The sequence below is a fragment of the Echinops telfairi genome, unplaced genomic scaffold, assembly GCF_000313985.2.
Source record: "Echinops telfairi isolate 266 unplaced genomic scaffold, ASM31398v2 ScPeMD7_3533;HRSCAF=4204_0, whole genome shotgun sequence".
NCBI classification, from domain to species: domain Eukaryota; kingdom Metazoa; phylum Chordata; class Mammalia; order Afrosoricida; family Tenrecidae; genus Echinops; species Echinops telfairi.
Genome location: NW_022107431.1, coordinates 63,742,956 through 63,763,601, shown reverse-complemented (window position 1 = coordinate 63,763,601; position 20,646 = coordinate 63,742,956).

The window sequence follows — 20,646 nt, the reverse complement described above, 5'->3', positions numbered from 1 at the left end:
GATCACAGAATTTGTATACCTGATTGACCCACTGGCAGTGTGTCAATATGTATTAATTGCTTCATTTAGTCATTATTTTCCAAAGGAAAACCATTTTCAGGTTATCTTTAATACCCTCCTCTCCCTCCATGTACAATTGTAGTGGAATAGTTAAGCTGCAAGTTGTCATGGAGTTGCAAAGGGAAGTGGGTCTTTTTACTTTTCATCTGCAACACATCTTTCAGTGGTTGCCATACTCCCTGAAGGAGGGTCACCAGCTATGGAAGCATGGAAACAGGATGGCTGATATTATATTGCATTACATGACAAAATAGTGTCTCTTTGGACGTGATGGCCACATTCTATGATGAATAGCTCTTCACATAGAGTACATCTGTATTACTTAAACTGTTCTTAAAATGAATTATAGACATACATTATCAAGGCATACCTTTTGTCAAGACACGCATTTATTTTCTGCATTACTTTTGCAAATGTCACAGGTGATACATTTTCTCAGATTGATGTGAGCATTTCAGATACACATATTAAACGAAGACAAATGTTTCTATTTATCTGATCAAAGACATATATGCCTTTTGTGGGAAAGGCAATACATTTTTTAAAAATGTAAAAAAAGGAAAAGGACTCTCCCATGATGCTATATCTGAACTGTACGTACTTGTGCACTTAGTTATATTTCTAATATTTTTCTATGCATATAAGTTAAAATATTAGATCAAGCTTTACAGAAAGTATTATGTTTTTACTTGATAATACCTCATCAATGTTCCCCTTATAATTAAAAACCTTTGCAAACAAACATTTTGATGTCTTACGTAATCTCACAACATCTGATTTTGTTTAATTGTTGTTGTTAGGTAGAGTCTAGTCAGTTCTGACCCACAGCAAACCTGTGCACGACAGAGCGAAGCCGTGCCTGGTCCTGTGCCACCCTCACCCTTGTCCCTGTGGTTTAGCCCATTGCTGCAGCCACAGTGTCATTTCATCTCCATGAGGCCTGCCTCTCCCTCACTCTTCCTCTGCTTTACCAAACATGATGCCCTTCTCCAGGGTCTGGTCTCTCTCGGTAACATGTCCACAGTCTGTAAGATGAAGTCTAGGCAGCCTCGCCTCTGAAGATCACTCCGACTTTACTGCTTCCCAGACAGGTCATCTTGTCCTTTCAGCAGCCCATGGCACCGTCGCCGTTCTTCACCAGCACCACACTTCAAATGCAGTGATTGCGTTCTTCAGCCTTCCTTGTTCAATGTCCAACTTTCACATGTGTTTGAGGTGATTGAAAATACCATGGCTCAAAAAACAAAACAAAAAACGAAAATACCATGGCTCGGGTCAGGTGCACCAACCCCATTTACGAACACATTGGATACGCCACTTTACTCCGAGAGAAAGTGTCCAGGCGGCTGAGCAGGTCCAAAAACGAGTCACGGAAAGCCAGCGTCGCCAACGAGGAGCACACGGCCGTGGAGAAGATCTCCTCCCTGGTGCGAAGGGCCGCCCTCACGCACAACGAAACCACTTCAACTACGAAAAGACACACAACTTCAAGGTGCACACGTTCCGAGGCCCACACTGGTGTGAATATTGTGCCAATTTCATGTGGGGACTCATCGCCCAAGGGGTCCAGTGCTCAGATTGTGGATTGAACGTACACAAGCAGTGTTCCAAGCACGTGCCCAACGACTGCCAGCCGGATCTCAAGAGGATCAAGAACGTGTATTGCTGCGACCTCACCACACTTGTGAAAGCGCACAACAGCCAGAGGCCCATGGTGGTAGACATCTGCATCCGGGAAATTGAAGCGAGAGGTTTGGAAACTGTTCTCTACTGTGGTGATTGTTTTATATTGTAGCGTGTCTGTATGTTGACTGTTGTGAGGAAAATGGCCTACACATACATGTTCACGCAGCTAGCTAGCAGACACCCCTCGCTGGAGCCTCTGAGAGGATGAGCCTGGGATGTGCATGGTTGCTGGCGTGGGGGCACTAAAGACCACCTCCCACAGGCGAGCACCATTAGCCCACACCAAGAAACTTCGTAATAAATATATATATATATATATATATATATATATATATATATATATACACATACATGTTACACAAAGTAACTTCCTTGTTCTTCCATACTTTAAAGAGGTCTTGTACGGCAGATTTACCCAATTTAAACCATCTTTTGATCTCTTGATTGCTACTTACTCGAGCCTTGTTTGTACATCTAAGCAAGACAAAGCTGCAATCCATATCGAAGGCTGCAATCCTTGATCTTTGCCAACAAGAGCTTCAAGCGATCCTTTCTTTCAGCAAGCAAGGTTGTGTCACCTGTGTATCGCAGCTTGTTAAGAAGCCATCCTCCAAGTCTGCCGCCACATTGTTTTTTATATAATCCAGCTTTTCTGATAATTGGCTCAGCATACAGATTGAACAAGTATGATGAGAGGATACAACCCAGGTGCACATTTTTCCTGATTTTGAACCACTCTGGATCCATGTACAAGTTCCTCTGGAGCACAATGAAATGTTCTGGAAGTCCCATTTTTCTCAGGGTTGTACATAGTTTGCTGTGATCCACAGAGCTGAATGTCGTGGCATAGACCATAAAGCACAAGTGAACATCTTTCTGGTATTCTTTGCTTTGCACCAAGATCCATCTGACATCATCCCTCGTTCTATGTCCTCGTCTAAATCCTCCCTGAACCTCTGGCTGTTCCCTGTCAGTGTACTGCTGTCACCTTTGTTGGATGATCCGCAGCAAAACTTTATTTTATTAAATTTTGTGTAATAGTCTATTTCAATACCCCCTATTTTTAATCCTTTAAGTCATTTCATATATTTTACTATTAAAAATACCAGAGCCATAAACATGTTTCTGTGTTTAACTTTGCTGAATCAAAGTATATATATTGTTTTAAGTCTCTCTTTTTAAAAAAAAATCATTTTATTAGGGCCTCATACAACTCTTATCACAATCCATACATACATCAATTGTGTAAAGCGCATTTGTACATTCATTGCCCTCATCATTCTCAAAACATTTCCTCTCCACTTAAGCCCCCGGCATTAGGTCCTCATTTTTCCCCTCCCTCCCCGCTCCCTCCTCCCTCATGAGCCCTTGATAATTTATAAATTGTTATTTTGTCATATCTTGCCCTAAGTCTCTTAATGGAAAATATTTTTTCAGTAATGTGCCATTGCTAATTTACAATTTTAATATTACCAATACCAGGTTCTATCTAGTTGATTCTAACTCATAGTGAAAGTGTGTGTCTCAGAGTGGAACCCTAGATCTTCAATTGGCTTGTTTTATTCAAGGCCAACCTTTGAGTTAGCAGTTGAGACAGCTAACCATTTACATTGCGCAGGCACACCTAAAAACAAGCAACCATGGGGTCTACACCTTAACACTGAGAATAAAATGCATAGAAGGTATTGTTACTTAAGGAAAAATTAATAGCTCATCAGTTTAATCAATTGTTACATATATTCACCCAGTTTTTTGCTTGTTTCTTAATTTTGTTTTGAATACATACTATGACAGCGTATCTACCTTTATTTTCCTTTGTGAGATCTGCAGGCACTGTCAAGTTTACAGAGTCCTTTCTATCTGGAGAGCAGACAGTCATATCTCCTTTAAAATGAAATATCCTTCTTTTTACATATAACTTTGATCTCCTATGATTTAATTTAGGACGCATTTTCACATCAGATTTGAAAACTGGAATTCAGTGTTTGAGCCCCCACCAAAAATAATATGTCATGCTAAATTTCTGAGAGTTCTCGATGATTCCTGTTCGATGCTAAAACTCATCTGGCCAAACTGATATTTTCTATTTCTGATTTTATGTCCATGTTCTCCCCAGGTCGTGGGAAGTGAAATGAGCTTTGAAGAACAATTTCTGGGAGAACAGTTATAAAGCACGCTGTCTGGGGCCTGCTTTTCAGCTTGTTTTGCAGCTATTGCATCTGGGTTTGGAGTGGGGCTCTCTGGTTACTATTGGGCATGCTGAACGAGCTCAGCGTTGGGTCAGTGGGTCACTGTGCTTGCCAACATCGGAGGAAGCTTAGTTTTTTGAAGACGCCCCTGTCACTGATAGGAAAGGCATGCTCCTGACACTTTGCCTCCGAAGTCAGTGGGGCTGACGGTGCTCTAAAATTTAACCCGAGGCCCAGTGGGCAAGGGCGGTGACAAGGCTAAGAATAATGAATCATCCGAGGGCTGACATCTGTTTCAAGTTCGAAATTGATGCGCTGTTATTCGACAAAAGGAATTTCTGGCTTTTTTCACAAATGAAAATTTAGTGTCTCATTGCTGTGGGGGTTTAAAAGATTTTTTTAAATTTTTCTACCTTATAATTGAGTGTATGGCCATGCACCTTAACTTATTTTGAATCTGTGAGAAGCACAAGAATATATTTGCATAGTGAATAATTTTACCTGGAAGTTGAAATTAATTTAACAGCATTTTCATGGATCTGGGCACATTTTAGAGGAGCATCACAGAAGAAGACATGTATTATGTGGCTCAGTTTAAACCCTAAGACCAGAACAAGAACTCTTTGCTATGGCTGAGTTACGTCCCCGGACTCTTAAAGGCCAAGACTACAGGAGGACAGTTTTAGCGAGGGACCAACACGAAGGAATTTCCCAGGCAGGTTAATAGCAGTGATACTTCATGGTGAGCTTCCTGTCACAGTTTATTTCCCCAGTGGGAGGCAGACATCATAAGACTCTAATGAACAAATTAAACTCAGGTAAGACAATAGTCCAAATATTTGGATGAGACCTGAAATGTGCCCTTAATCACTTACCTGTGGAGGGTCACGGAGACAAAATATCTTAGTCCAGCAGACTTGTTTTGTTGGTTGGTAGGCTGGTAGGTTTTGTAGTCACAATCTTAATGTGACCAAATCTCTTTATGATCCCATTGTTGATTGATGATTTTCCTTTTAGACGAAGATGAATTATTTGTGAAAAAACATTACTGGAAGATCTCAAATCATAGTACCTTTTTAACCTTCAGCACTCTTCAATCACATTATTTATTTCAGTTTAAATATTTTATGAATATTCCAGTTTGTGAGAAAATGTTTGCTAAAGTGCTGAAATAATTAGTGACTTGACTAATTCTTTCAATTACAGGCAGCTCCCGAGTGCAAAGCAAGATCCGTTCCTAATTTGCAGGTCGAACGCACAGGGTGCGTATGTTCTTAGCTAGCGTTACTGTCAGGCAAGAAAAGACTGGAAGCCTTTTCAATGATTTAAAAGCTGCATTTGCAGCGAGTGAAAGTGATTGTCTTGAAGAATCAGTTAGAAATATTGATTGGTTCTTGTTTCAAAGTGAGGGCAAATTTATGTAATATTAATGGTAAAGTAGTTTTCCAGAACTGCCTACACTTAACAATCTATCTCATTGATTGGTACTAAAGTATTCTCTGAATTGTTTCAAACAAAGGATTTTGGTCGTGCTGTGGTGATGGTTGGGTGCTATCAAGGGGGTTTGGACAACTTGTGACCCTGGAGGACAGAGTTGAACTGCCCAGAGGGTTTCCTGGGCTAGGACCTTTATGGGAGCAGACAGCCAGCTGTTTTCTCCACAGAGCTGCTGGCGGGTCTGGATTGCCAACCTTTAGGTTAGGAACCCAGCACTTAATCCGTGTACACCCAGGGTCTCTTATTTCAGCACAAGCAGCTGAAAACGAATTAAACTGGACTTTATGTACACACTACTGCCAATTACCTGGAAATGTCTGGGTTTCAAACCGGTATTATCAGGTGTTAAAAGTCATCTAAAAATGTGAATCTGCATGTTTGTTCCCATTGCACGTTTTCTCTCTTGGCATGCAGACACTAAATCCCATAAGGACCTTACAGCGCAGTTTCTATCCTTCTTGCAGTAGTGAGGGAATTGCTCCCAGCCAAGCACCAGGTTATTCCACTAGCAGGAAAAAGTGTTTTCTTATTATTCTCACAGTTGGCTCATTAATTTCACCTCAGCCACATGCTGGGCATGAAAAATTAATTGGACGAAAGTACTCCCTTACTTTTGTTGTAGTTTTTACATTAAAAACCTAAAGTAGAGTATTTTGATCATGTGCCCTATTAAGACAAAGCTGAAAGCAATAGATAACTTTTATAAATTGAGAGGCATGTGGGAGTTGAAACAGACCAATACTCTAATTTTTCGAGGCTCAGGATTGAATTGTAATTGACTTAGAACATAAAATGGATACTTCTGTGGAACCCATACAAAATGCTATTTGTCTCTTTCAAAGGGTCCCTGGAACAAAAACTTGAAGGTCAGACATTTATATATATTCTTCCGTTAATGATACTCTGTTGCAGCCCAGACATTGCAGGGTAATTTGCAGTGTGCATAAGATCCAGATGTGTCTCGTTTTGACCTAGAGTCCTACAGCTATAAAGACAAGTTGTCTAGCTCGCATAGTGTCTCCTGAATTTTCCTGTGAATTTTAGGGTTAGTCTGTCAACTTATGCAGAGAAACCAGCTAAGATTTGAATAAGGAATATATTATGAGAGACATTTCTCACAATTTTAAATATTTTGATCATGAATATGAGGCATGTTTTCATTCATTTACATCTTTTAAAACTTCTTTCCACAATGTTTTGTAGGGTTCAGCTTATATGTTTTATTCTTTTGTTAAATTAATTTCTGCATATGTTTTCATTGTTCTAGTATTATGTGCAATTTCCTTATTTTTCATTTGAAGATTACTCATTCCTAGTTGTATTAATTTTGTATTGCTTTCTAGATTTTATAACAAATGACCACAGTCCTAGCGGCTTCCTGTTGTCGTTCATTGCCATCGAGTCAGTTACAAATCATATAGCCAGAAGGAGGCGTTGCCAGGACCTGCGCCATCCGAACCGTCTTTCCTTGTTGCAGCCGTTGTGTCAATCCATCTCACTGAGGGATTTCCTTGTTGTTATTGATCATCTACTTTTCAAAGGATAAAATGTCCTTCTTCGGTGTCTGGTCCCTCTTGGCAGCATGTACAAAGTACGAGAGACATGTTTTGTCATCTGCACTTATAAGGAGCATTTCAGCTGTATTTCTTTCAAGCGGTCGAAAATAACAAAAAACATTCCTTATTGTCTCAGTCAGAAACATGAAGTCATGGGTATCATTGGGCTAAATTCAAGAGTTTCGCAGGCTCACATTCCTTCCTGGAGGCTCCCGAGAGCATCTGCTTCCGTGCATCCCCAGCCTACCCATATTTCTAGAGACTAGTCTTATTTCTTGCCTCATGGCCCCTTCTTCCATCTTCAAAATCAGCAACACTGGTCGTGTCTTTTTCATATTGCTTTTTCTCTGGTTAATCCAGCATCACTATCCATACCGAGATCCTACAATCACCTTTAGCGAAGTTTTACTTGTGTGTGATGTTAGCGATATTGTTCAATAATTTCCGCATTCCAGTGGCTCACTTTTCTTTGAATGGGCACGTCTGTATCTTAGCCAGGTGGCTGTCTTCCAAATTTCCTGGCATCGACAAGTTGCCATTTCCGGTGCTGCATTTGTTTGTTGAATTATTTCAGTTGATATCCATTAATTCTTGTATGCTTGTTTTCACTAATGTTTCTAACCAATTAGATTTCTATCTTTAAGACATTGGTTCTTGATCATAGCTACCTGGTTTAACATCAACAAATTCCTTTTGGTAAAATGACTATGTGTATTATTTTTATCATCCTTTGATGAGTTCTGTGCCATTCAATATTTTGCCCTTAGAATGTTTCAATTTTGCAAATCTGCACTTGAAATCTTTCTTCCCTTTTTTCAGCTTGAGACATACCTAGCCTGCTCTTCCTTTATAGTTTCCTAACCCCGGGTCTTGGCACACCTCACTATAATAGTTTCCTTTGTCTTCTGAAGCTTCCCTTTGAAATCTTCTCTTTAGTTTTTTCACTTCGTCATTTCACTTATTCACTTTTGCTATTCTACATTCAAGATCAAATTTCAGAGTCTCTTCTGACATCCATTTAGCCTTTTCTTTCTTTCCTGAGTTTTAATGACTTTTTCATTTCATTGGGTACGATGTCCTTCATGTCATTCCCACAATTCATTTGGGCTTTCGGCATTAGCACGCAATGCTTTACATTTATTCTTGAGATGGTCTCTAAATTTGGGTGTGATACACCCGGCCAGAGCAGTACTTTGTCTCTTGTGGATTTAAGTTTTGCTTTTTGTTTTTCAACTTAGATTTGAACTTGCCCAAGAAGACTTGAAGCATTTGCTGATAAAAACCAAAGTCTACAGCCTTCAATATGGGTTACATTTCAATATAAAGTAAACAGAAATCCTAATGGCTGAGCCAATAAACATCACATAAACACAGAACAAACCTGAAGTTATTAAGAATTTCCTTTTACTTAGATCCACAATTAGTGTCCATGGAAGAAGTAGCCAATAAATCAAACAGTGCATTGAAAGTGTTCAAAAGCAAAGATGTCCCTTTGAGGATTAAGCGCCTGACCCAAACCCTGGTATTTTCCATTACTTCATTAGCTTGTGCAAGCTGGACAGTGAATAAGGTTGACCAAAGAAGAACTGGTGCTTTTGAATTGTGAGGCAGGTGAAGAATATTGAATTTCCCATGGACTTCCAGAAGAATTAACAGATTTGTCTTGAAAGAATTAATGCCAGAGTGCGTCTTAGAAAGAAAGATGGGGAAGCTTTGGCTCCGGTTCTGTGAACATTTTATCAGGAGAGAGACTCTATGTTTAGTAAAGTAGAAGGTCAGAGAATGATCCTAATGATGTGGATTTTACAAAGATACAAAAGTTGTATGGTAATAACTGATGATTATATGTGAGCCTTCAACTTTCTATTAGGTATTTCATATTTGCTCTAACCTAACCATTAAATCAGTCTTTCCCATGTGGAATAATTAATTTCATTCTATAGATACGGAAACAGAGGATTGGAGAAATTAAGTACTTTCTCTTAAGAAAATTAAGTAATTTCACAACATCAGATTAGTCAGACAAATTCAAACACACACAACCTTATATTTGGTTCTACATTAAAAAGAAAAATAAATATTTAATGCAAACCATTGTGTCATTGATAGAATTCAAGATCAACTTCTGTAACTTTGATCTTGTTCAGTTCCGGGGTTTTCATAATATTAATTACTCTACTTAGATTTTAAAGATCTGGGCCTGTTCTACAGTACAATAATTTCAAGTTAGTAAAAGAACACATATTCCCTGTACCAGCTGGGAAATAGTCTGAAAACAAGCCCACAGAGGCTGACTAACAAACTGGCTATTTAGCTGTCTTGGTAAAAATACAGTACACTATTAACAATATTGTTTTATCATAAACCAAAACATCTCAAACTATGTATAAAGAAATGAAGCAACGTGTGGATTTGACACAGATATGAAAATGTACAAGTCAGACCATTGCAGGAAGGAGAAAGTAAAGCATTTTAAAGGTCTCTCTATCCTAACAGAAGTTCAGAAAACCATACTCAACTTACTTGCCTGAAAAAGGAGCAATAAGACATCAACAAGTCATGTTAAGAGCTTCAAACATATTTTATTTTGATGTATTTAACCATATATTTAGGTGAAAAGGAAACATTTGCTATGGAAATACAGGCATCGGCTAGAGAAGTGAAGATCCACTTGTGGCACTTTGCTCTTGTCCCCTCTTGGCTTTCATAGTATTGATGACCTGCCCAACAAGTGTCCACACGGAGCTGGCTTAGACTGATGTCTTCCAGAGGGCAAGACACACCTTTAAAGTAGAAAGCGTCCATTACCCATGCACACGGGGCATTTAACATTTAAGGGGGGAGGGGAGGGGAATTAAACCTGATCCAAGGATCTTGGTTAATTTCATTACTGTAGGATTTCTTCTTTTCAAAGACATTTTATCTAATGACTCAGATTTTGAAACCAACCTTAATCTCATAAGATTTTTGTTTTTTACCCAGACATCAGTATCAAAGACTTCCGACTGCTTGCTGTTACTGTATTTATTATTTATTCAGGGCCCAGAGGTTTACTGGGGGCAGGCTTAAATAGCTCGGTGTTCCTTTAAAGCTGAGTTTGAGCACATCAAGAATATTGATGAAGCCTTTTTCTTGTGCCCTTTCTTGTACAAAGTCTGATAGTTATTCTTTGAATTTACTTTGGGCTTTTGAAGCTCACTGAAGATATTCTTAGCAGAATGTCTCATCTTAAAATAATAATAATAAGAGAACCTCTGTCAACACTCATGATTAAAGTGTATTTAAAACTGCAGGGTTTCGTGGGAGAAAGCTATGACGAGGCTTCTGTAATGATTTGCAGCCTTGGGAACCCAAGAGGCAGTTCTGGTCTACCCTGCAGGGTCACGGTGCACAGTGAGTTTCAACCACAGGGTCGCGCACAGGGTCTTGACCACAATGAGTTTTGCTACTTTTGATGACTTCTATGAAGTAATGCTTAAATATAAAAACAAGAATTTTTAAAAAGAGGAAAAGTTAGCAGAAAACCCAGTGACCACAAACTGCAGGCAATAGAGACTCAACGCGGAACAGAAGTACTGCCAATGCTCAAAAGAAACGTGAATATATTTAGCATTTAGCTCTAGTCTATTACAGTGGGAACGTTGCATCTGCTTCGACTTTCTCATAGATGGTTGTTCCAAGCTGACATCCAAATCTTGGTGGAGACTCAGTAACAGCACAAAATAAGAACATACAGTGTTCTGGGCTTCCAGAACAACTGAATAATTTAGATGTTTTCTAATATAAAATTCTTTTTACATTTCTCTTTCTGAATCCTTTGCCAGTAATATCTTTCCTTTAAACTTCTAGGGAAACTTCCTTTGAAAAAACTGAACGATTCTGTCTATGGGTGTTATATACCCATGCCCATGCAGTGAAATGGGCTACAGCATTCCAGAGCAGATCTACCTTTTACTGACGGACTCTGCTGTATTCAGAGCCCACGCCGCACACGTTTGATGACCTATTTCATTACTACTATGACTCTCAAGTATGATTAACCTCTTTTTATAGATGTTGTAAATAAGCTCCAGACACTTAAAGCCCTATTTTTCTTGGGGAAGAGGCAAAAATCTTAGATGTTATAAACTGAAATTTATGTACAATATTCTATAGGAATAAGAAGTTTGCTTAAAGTACATTTAAAACTTATCTAACCTGTGATATATTACATATTTTACTAACCTTCAAATTTTATAGAAGTTTGGCCATTTAAGAATACCTTCTCCGCTTAAGAAAATGTTTCTGCTCACAGAGCAGATCAGCAGTGTCCCCTTCAATAATTCACAACATTTTGTTTGCACTCGTCCATGGAAATCCCCTCACTGTACTATGGCTGTTTCACTTCCTCTTGGGTTTCCATTTCTTCTCTGTTCCGGAACTTTTGAGCTTTGTTCTTGGGTAAATGCGGCCTTGAAAAAAATCTTAAATGGTTCATTATTCTAACATGGGATTCTGTTCCATTTCAGACGTGAAGGGTGACTAAGGGCCGTGGTCTTGAGGGTCCCACCAGTCTCTATCCAATCACTAAGCCTCGTCTCTTTCGTGATTGTTTCTTTTCACATTTTCCTCCTACTCTATCCAGGCCTTTCTAAGGAGATCCTTTTCAGAGCAGATGTTTGGGTAGAGGTTTTAATAACTTTTGTTTTTTCATGAAAATTTGAATAACTTCTGTAATACGGATTTTAGTTAGTGCATGAGCTAAAAAGCCTCTTAATTAATGTTGTTGAATAAACTAGTACAGTCTTTGGAGGGAAATTCTGCCTTTATTTCAGTTCCTACCAATTCCACTCCTCTTCTCAAGAGTAACCATGGTTCACTGTTTTATGTAAATCCATTCCCCTTTGTAATAATATTCATATATGTGTGCAGAAAATAATTTTTACATGACTGAATCATGCTATCTGCATTGTTCCCCAACTTAATTTAAAGTTTAAGAATATATTCTCAACGTATATTTTATATCAGATTCAATGAATGCATTCCTTTATTGCTTTGCTTTTTAAGAAATTATTCTTGAAATATGTTCCAAAGTATGGGCACACCATCATTGATGTAACCATTTACCTATTGATGGACATTTAATCATTTTCAATGTTTACCATTATAAATAATGTAGATAAGAACATAGTTTTTTATGCTTGTGTAACAACCCTATAGGACAGAGTGGAACTGCTGTTTAAGGTTTCTGAGGCTGTCAATCTTTTCATAAGCCTTTCTACCATAGTGTCTCCTGTGTCTGAATTCTTAACCTCTTGTGGTTAACCCACTGCACCACCATATTTCCTACATATTTGTGCACCTCCATCTATGTATATCTTAGTGGGTACATTACTATCAGACAATCAACAGGTATTTTGAGAGCCCTCACTCAAGAGTCTACTCAAAACAGTTTTAGGGAACACCAAGAATAAAATATGTTCTCTACTCTCCAGAAGTTTTACCATGTGGAAAAAAACAAGTATAAAAATATGAAAAATAAAAGAATAAACTTGTAAATAAAGATGAGTCTGAGAATTAAATGTGTGAGCAAACTTCACATGTAATAAATTGTTAAACCCATTATCCAGTCAAACAACACCTTCTCAAACTTGGAAGTCACAATTCTTGCTCTCAAATTCTTACAGTCCAGCAGGGCCTGTGGAGAACAGGATTATATGGCAGAGAGGAAAAGTTTTTGAAGTCTCTGTAGAACCATTGGGAAGAGCTATTGATGAACCTGGGGAGTTGGGGAAGAGTTCGCTGAAGAGGTGACGTAGCAGCCAGGTGTTGAGATACAGACAGGGCTCAGCCACCCAGAAGGGAAAAGCACACATTTGTTTGCAGGAGTTTGCATGCACACAAAGAAATGGCAGTGGGCAGAAACAAGGATAGATTTTCTGGATGAAATGGGTTTTAGTTGGGTGGAAACTTTCCTAAACGCTTTTTATTTGTGTGAGTGCAGATAACTGCTAGTCACCATATAAGTTATGATATTAAAAATTCACACTATGAAAACATCCAGTGGCATTTTTCCTGGCCCCTATATTTAAGCCCCTCAAGATAACAGATTTAAATTCATGACTTAACTTGCTGCTTATCAAGGGATTGTTCATGAGAGAAGACATAAATATCATCATTTTATAGAATTTGTGTCCTGGTAAATCTGATGTACAAGTCAGCCTGTGAGTTCTACCAGTGTGAGCCTGGCTTGTTCCTGAGGGAGTTGACAGGGACTGGAGGTGCTATGGACCAGGTCCAATGAGAAAACAGGCAGCATTCTGGATGTCGGCAAGCGATCCTCTCCACTTTCCACTCCCATTCTGCCGGTCTACTCCCAATAAGCAGTGACTGTGAGCCACAGCAGGGCTTGGGGGAAAAGGCCTACTGAGCTGTTTCCAAAATGTCACAGCCAGAGGAACTTACGGGGTAGAAGACCTTCTACTCTGACCCATGTGTTGGAATTGACCGCTGGCAACAAGTCTGATGTCACACATAGGAGGGGGTACCCAAAGCTATGTATGTGGTTTTTGTTTTTTTTTACAAAACAATCTTATCACTTTCAAAGTTTGAAAGTACATTGCACTTAATACGTATGTCAAATCTGCAATTCCATTCTTGGAAACATTTTTTTCAAACTCATCCGTTTGGATGGGCTCCCTAATTTTTTTCTTCACCTCTTCTATGTCATCAAATCGCTGTCCTTTCATGTTCCTCTTCATTCATGGAAACAAAAAAAGTCACACAGAGGGAGGTCAGTGAGTAAGGTACATGAGGCAAGAGAGGCATGCTGTTTTTTGCAAAAAACTGGCACACTGAGATGGCTGTGTGAGCAGTTGCATTGTTGTGGTGGCAAAACCAGTCCTCCATGTGCCACAAGTCAGGGCATTTTTGTCACACACTGCTATGCAATCTTTTCAGAACCTCTAAATAGAAAGCTTGATTAACAGTCTGACCTGGTGGAATGAGCTCCAAATGCACTAGGAGTCGACATTTTCATCCCCTCTGGAAGTTGACGACATCCTGAATGAGGTTTTCCATCAACCAACATTTCACCTAAGGATGTAGGGGAAAGAACCAGGAGGCAAAAGCTATTTATAGAGGTATAGGTATAGGTATAGGCATAAGCATGTATATATGTAAATATATTAATTTATAATGACAAGGATATAGGTCAATGTACATATATTTATATGTTAAGTATTAAGATAGCAGACAGATTTTGGCCATCTACCAAGGCCTCCCTAAACACAGGACACTTTGTTCTAATAACCTGGCACTCTTTGATACTCACCTTCCCGGCACAATCACTGAAGATAAAATAGGTAAATAAGCAAAAGTGGTGAATAAAGCTGAATGGAGCCCAGCTATCAAAAGATATAGTGTCTGGGGTCTTAACGGCTTGAAGTTAAACAAATGACCATTTAGCAGGGAAGCGACAAAGCCCAAAGGGAAGAAGCACACCAGCCTGTGTGATCACGAGGTGTCGAAGGGATCCAAAACAAATGATTATGTTGATGCGAACCAGGGGTGTTGGAATGGAGCCCCAAAGCCCATCTGTGTACAGTTGGACATCCCTTCACAGAAAAGTCACAAGGAAGGGATGATTCAACCAGGGTGCAGCACTGACAAAACACACAACATTCCTCTAGTTCATGAATGTCCCCCTCCTCCCCCCACCCTACTATCATGATCAAGTTCTACTTTACAAATCCGGCTAGACTGGAATACAGAGAAGTATTCTGTACATTGGTATGGAGAAGAGCGCTTGACACATGGAATCCAGGACAGATGAACCCCACAGGAACAATAGTGGGAGTAGTGATACCATGAGTGTAGGGGGAGGTGAGGGAAGGGGGAGAAAGGAGAAATTGATGACAAGATTGGATATAGAGCACCCCCAGGGGGACGAATAATAGAAATGTGGGTGAAGGGAGACACGGATGATGTACGATACAAAATAACAATAATAATATATAATTGATCAAGGATTCATGGGCTTGGAAGGGTGGGGGAGGGTGGAGGAAAACAGAGCTGATACCAATGGCTGAAGTAGAAAGAAATGTTTTGGAAATGATGGCAACATATGTCCAAGTGTGCTTAATGCAATTGAATTATGGATTGTTATAAGATCTGTAAGAGCCCCTGAATAAAATGATCAATAAAAACAAAAAAGAAGGGAAGAATCAACATTTTACCTTCTTTGAAATGAGAAAACCACTCGTATAGTTCAACATCACAACAGTTTTTGTGGTATTTTTTTCCTGAGCAGAAAACAAAATTTCACAGCCGCATGCTTTTCTCTTAAATCGGCCATCACAAAAAACAAGGTTCCAGTGAAACTGCTTTTATGAAAAAACAGTGACCAGAGAGAACCTTCCCAGATGACACCACTGGGTGCACTAACTCAGAGTGAGTTGCTGGAATCTCACCTAGCGGAGTAAAATGCAAACTACAGAAAGCTCCGCTCCACCCAGCACAATTCTGAATTTTTTAGGTACTCCCTCCTATCTCCATCCTTCACCTATAGCCTCCTTTTTACCAACCATCCCTCCCACAACGTGCTACTTCTCTGTTGCAACTGCCACCCATTTTTCCTTTTTCAATTCAATAGATTTGTCCTCTAGTTTAAATTCACTATCTTTGAGCCAGTCAAGGACAAAATATTTAAGAGACCTTGCTATCTTAACTTTCTGGACTACAGCAATCACTTGCTTTGTTATGATTGTACAATGAGCCTGAACTTCATTTAACATTCCAGATATCATACTGTCCTTGTCATCACTGTCTCTTTTCCCTACATCTTTCCCAACCCATAAATCTCTAACATGGAAACATAGGGGTAGCAGGTAGAACTTTCTCTGAGCTCTGTGCCATACACAAGCAGAGACAAACTGTCAAGAGTCATGCAATAGAGCTCCTCCCAGTGAGTGCATCTGGTGGACAGTTTGTTTCATGAGAGTGGGTTGTGTCTAAACATAGTGTTTACAATACATGAATGTGTGTATTATAACCTTTTCTTCTTTAAAAAATGTTTCATTGTTGTCTCAGTGTTATCTCTCGCAATTAAGGATACATAAGTTTACATCTGATTTGTTTCTGCCTTATTAACCTCACATTATCTTTATGCAAATGTCAATGCTTAATTATTGTTCTTGCTACTCTTTTCTGAAGTCAAATAGCACCTGCTCACATATCTCTCAGTGAAGAACTAGAAGACTTTTCTGTTTCTATCCGAGACCTTGTTGAAATGCCTAGCTTTGATTTCTTCTATCAGGAAGTGAGTTATCAAGAGAGTCTTGGTCTCTTTCATGTCTACTTCAAGACAGACTAAATTTGAATGCCCCCAAAGTATTTAAATATATATAGCTGCACTCATCTTGAGTTTGATGAATTAAAGAAGCACTCTGCTAGCATACAAGCTAAACCTTAAGTACACATTGTGGAGTGGTAAATCTTAGAAATTTTAGACGCTAACCCTATCATATTGTCCCCATCAAGGCTACTTTAAGAGACAATAAAAGCGCCAAGGCCGAGTTCTAAACTTCTTAGCACAGCACACATCTCCCTATTTGGCCTATTCAGCCTATCTCTTCAGCCCCGCTCCTCTCCATAACTCTCTCTCCTATATTCTATTCGAGAGCTCAGCACTCACAGTAGGGGCTCAATAAATCTCATTGAATAAATAGAATTAATGTTCTTCACCTTTGTTTTCTCAAAATATCTGGTCTCTCCCCAGTCTTTCCACTGGATTGACTCTTCATTGTGAAACCTTCCATCAGGGTGTATCCTTGAGAATGTCTTCCTTGCCATTTCTCCTCATCCTGGAGGTGTAGGGATTCACTGCCCCGTAACATTTACCGGGGCCATTTATCAGATCATTCTATGAATTCCGATTTAAATGTCTATTTTCCTCACCAGGTTATGCGGGCTTTCTGGACCTTGTACAATATCTGGTACATGGCTCAATAAACAAATCAATAAACATTATTGGAATGTGACTTCTGAAGAAACCATAATACTTTTTGTGATGGTGGGTAAGCTCATTTATGTCCCAGTAGATACATTTTCTTGGGAAATTAATGGCCATACAATTTCTGGGTGAATATGCACTAAACCCAAGGGAGCTGGATAACCTTCCTTGACATTTTCATTAAATTTTGTGAGTCACTTTTCCCTTTCTATAATAAAATATTGAACCTGTCAAGCAGAACTAAATACCCATGTCAGTCAGCATACTTTGTCCCCAGACAGAGCTAGAAACATACTGCTAGAAACATTCTTAACTTTCCAGAACTCTTCTACTGCATAACAAGGAATATTTGCTACTTGTGGCTTTACCAAATCCTTTATTTTGGGAATCTCCTATGTTATGAGCTTTAGCTACTAACAGTTAAGAGAAAGAAAGGAAAAAAGGAAAATAATTCATAGAACTCCCACTCCTAGTCTTCCTTACAGCTCGGCACTGACTTGTGAATCAGATTCTACCAACCAGACTACACCCATACTGGGTTTGAATTTGGAAGTCAGCAGTGTGCAGAGGTAGCTCCTTGCAGGGAAACCCATCTGGTAAGCATATTGATGAGGATATGTATGGTGCGGTGCTCCAGGGCGGAGTTCCTGGCACCCAACCACAGTTAGTATCTGTGCACAGTGAGGGTGGCTAGGGTGAGCTCATACCTACAAGTATGATTGGATGATTGATGTTCGTAGACCACCTTGGATTTCTGTGAGTGACCTAATACAGATTAATAAAGTTATTTTTACTGAACAAATCAGGATACAGGATTCGCTCTTAAAATGTCTTCTGAGATCATTGCAATCTCAATTGCCATTTCCAATGGAATGTTGCAGTGGAATCAACAGTCATTGTCACCCAGTGCTCCCTCTCTCCCTACACCAGACCATGTAGAATCTCTCGGAAATATTTACTATAAACTTTAATTACAGAATAATATGTGATGCATGTAGGTACACATTGCTTAACTTAGAAATGACACTTTTTGAATTATATGAATATTACACTGAACCACGTCATTAGTTCTAACATTGTTGGCAAATAAGAAGAAGGCCTGTGTGAAAGGAGCCTTGGTGGCCTGTGAGTTAAGGGCGGTTCTGCTAACCTCAAGGTTGGGAATTCAAGCACCAGCAACTCTGTCAGAGGAAAGTGAGATTTGTCTGCTCCCATAAGACGTAGTCTTGGAAACCATAGATATTTTTGCTATGTGTCAAAACTAACCCGCTTGTAATCACCCTGATTTCCTTTACTTACTACTTCATTCCCCCAAAAATGAAGTCCTTTACTTACTACTTCATTCATCATAGAATTTTGTAAATTGACATAATTTACAAAACCTAATTGCTACGATATTGTGTCTAAACACCAGCAAAGCTTTTTTTTAAAAAACAAAACAAAATCAGTTACTATGAAAACACTGGCAGCAAGGAAAACAATGTGTGCCCATAGTACATGCAGACAACACCATGTAATTTGAAATGTCACTATAATTGGTTAATAATGATAACTGTCTTGAGCATATTAGAAGGTTCAAAAAATAAATTAGCATGTAGTCTTAGTTTTGTAAGTTTACTGATACATGTAAGTTGGGTTTATAAAAATGTTTGATTGTAATAACTATAGGGGTATTATAAACCATAATACATTTCTGCTGAAACACTGCATAACACTCTTAGTCATTTGGTGTCACCTGGTGTGGTCCTTGTGAAGCCTTCTGTCCATGACATATAGTCCTCTAAGTGAGATGGAGATTAGTACATGTTCCACTTTGCCTATTTCTCTAATTCCTATTGCTTCTCTGATTTTCCATGTGCTTTTTAACCTTTTAGTTGGAAGGGGATGGTTCGAAGAACACAGGCTTGTGAGCACAAAGGTCTGAGTTTGTGTTCTAACTCCTTTACTTATTAGTTCTATGAAATAGGGCGTTTTCTGAACATTGTTGAGTCTTCTTCAGAATATGTGGACACAGAATTTCCCTGCAGGCCTGTTACTCAGATGTAGAGATAAGTCCTGGACACTGATTGCGATAAAATATAATTCTTTCAATCAAATGTGTCACTTTGATGACTAAGGTGTACCTGACCTTAGCCGTGGTCTTTTCAATCACTTCATAGCCACGAGAAGGCTGGATAATGGAAAAGAAGGGCGGAAGAACTGTTGCGTTCATGATGTGGTTTGGGTGAAGAATATTGAATACACTGCGGGCACTGCCAGAGGCATGAACGAATGAGTCTTAGAGGAATGCAACCAAACAACTCCTTAGCAATAAGAATGGCAAGACTTTGATTTAAGTCATCTTGAAGATCAATATTAGAAAAAGACATCATGTTTGGTAAGGTGGGTCTGTGTAAAAGAGGGAAGTCCTCAATGGCCACAACAATGGATTCAAACACACCCACAATAGTGACGGTGGCCCAGCATTGGGCAATGTTGGTAAATGTTTGGTACAAAAAGTCACCATGCATCAGTCAAGCTGGCAGCAACACACAACAGAGTGCTTCTCTCTCTCTCTCTCTCTCTCTCTCTCTCTCTCTCTCTATCTTGATGGACCTTGGAAAGCATCCAGGAAGATCAAACATTTTTTTTCTATTAATTCACATTTCTTTGCCTCAAAATAGACAACAGCAGGCTAGAGGATACAACATTGTTAAGCTGGGTAAAGTGGAAGACAAAACATAATAAGAGTAAGGTTAGGAAAAAATGGAGGCAGGAGAAAACACTGACAAATTTACAAGAGTTAAAGGCAAGAGACAGGTGGGGTTGGTGGGGATGGTCGGGGTGAAACTGTCATATACACAAACCTGCAATACTGGGGATCTACAAGTAGATGCTTGGCTAAACATGCAAGTTTAACAGGCAGGAGATGGAAAGTAGGTGTATATACCCTTGAATATATATAGATATTTGATAGAAGATATCTATATATGAATACTTATACTTGTATGTGAATACTTACTATTGTATATGAATATTTACATAAATACATTAATGAATGTGGTGAAGGATATTGCAGACAAAGTTATGAAAACTTCTTTGACATAAACAAACACGTTGATAGAATAAATTGCTGGGCCTGAGGGATCAAGACCATAGTTAGAAGGGATATGGTAATTGGCATAACATAGTATACAAAAACAATGTTGTACATTCTAATTATGCAAGTAGTAAGTATGGTCTTAAAAGCTTCTGAGTTGCCACTCTAAGGTGCAGCTCTTGATCTTTCCCCATACAGACGAAAGAAGCCTGACAAGAATAGAAAGATATATAGAAACATGTAGTCCAATGGACTGACAAACCATGCAAGCATTTGTCTCCATACAGTTCTGAGACCACAAGTAGATGACCAGATACATCTACTAACTGCTCTGAAAAGGATCATGTTAGAAGGTCCTGAATAGAGTGGAAGAAACACATGGAGCAGAGCTCAAAACCGTAAAAGAAAAGTGTCTGACTGTTTGCCTATAGACTGGTGAGTTCTTCAAGAATGAGGCCCTTCCTCCACTCAAGTATTCCCTCAACACAAGAATACTTTCTTCTAGTAAATTGGCATTCTATGATGCTCACCTTCCCCACACAACCTCTGAAGACAAAGTGGGTGAATGAGCAAATGTGGTGAAGAAAG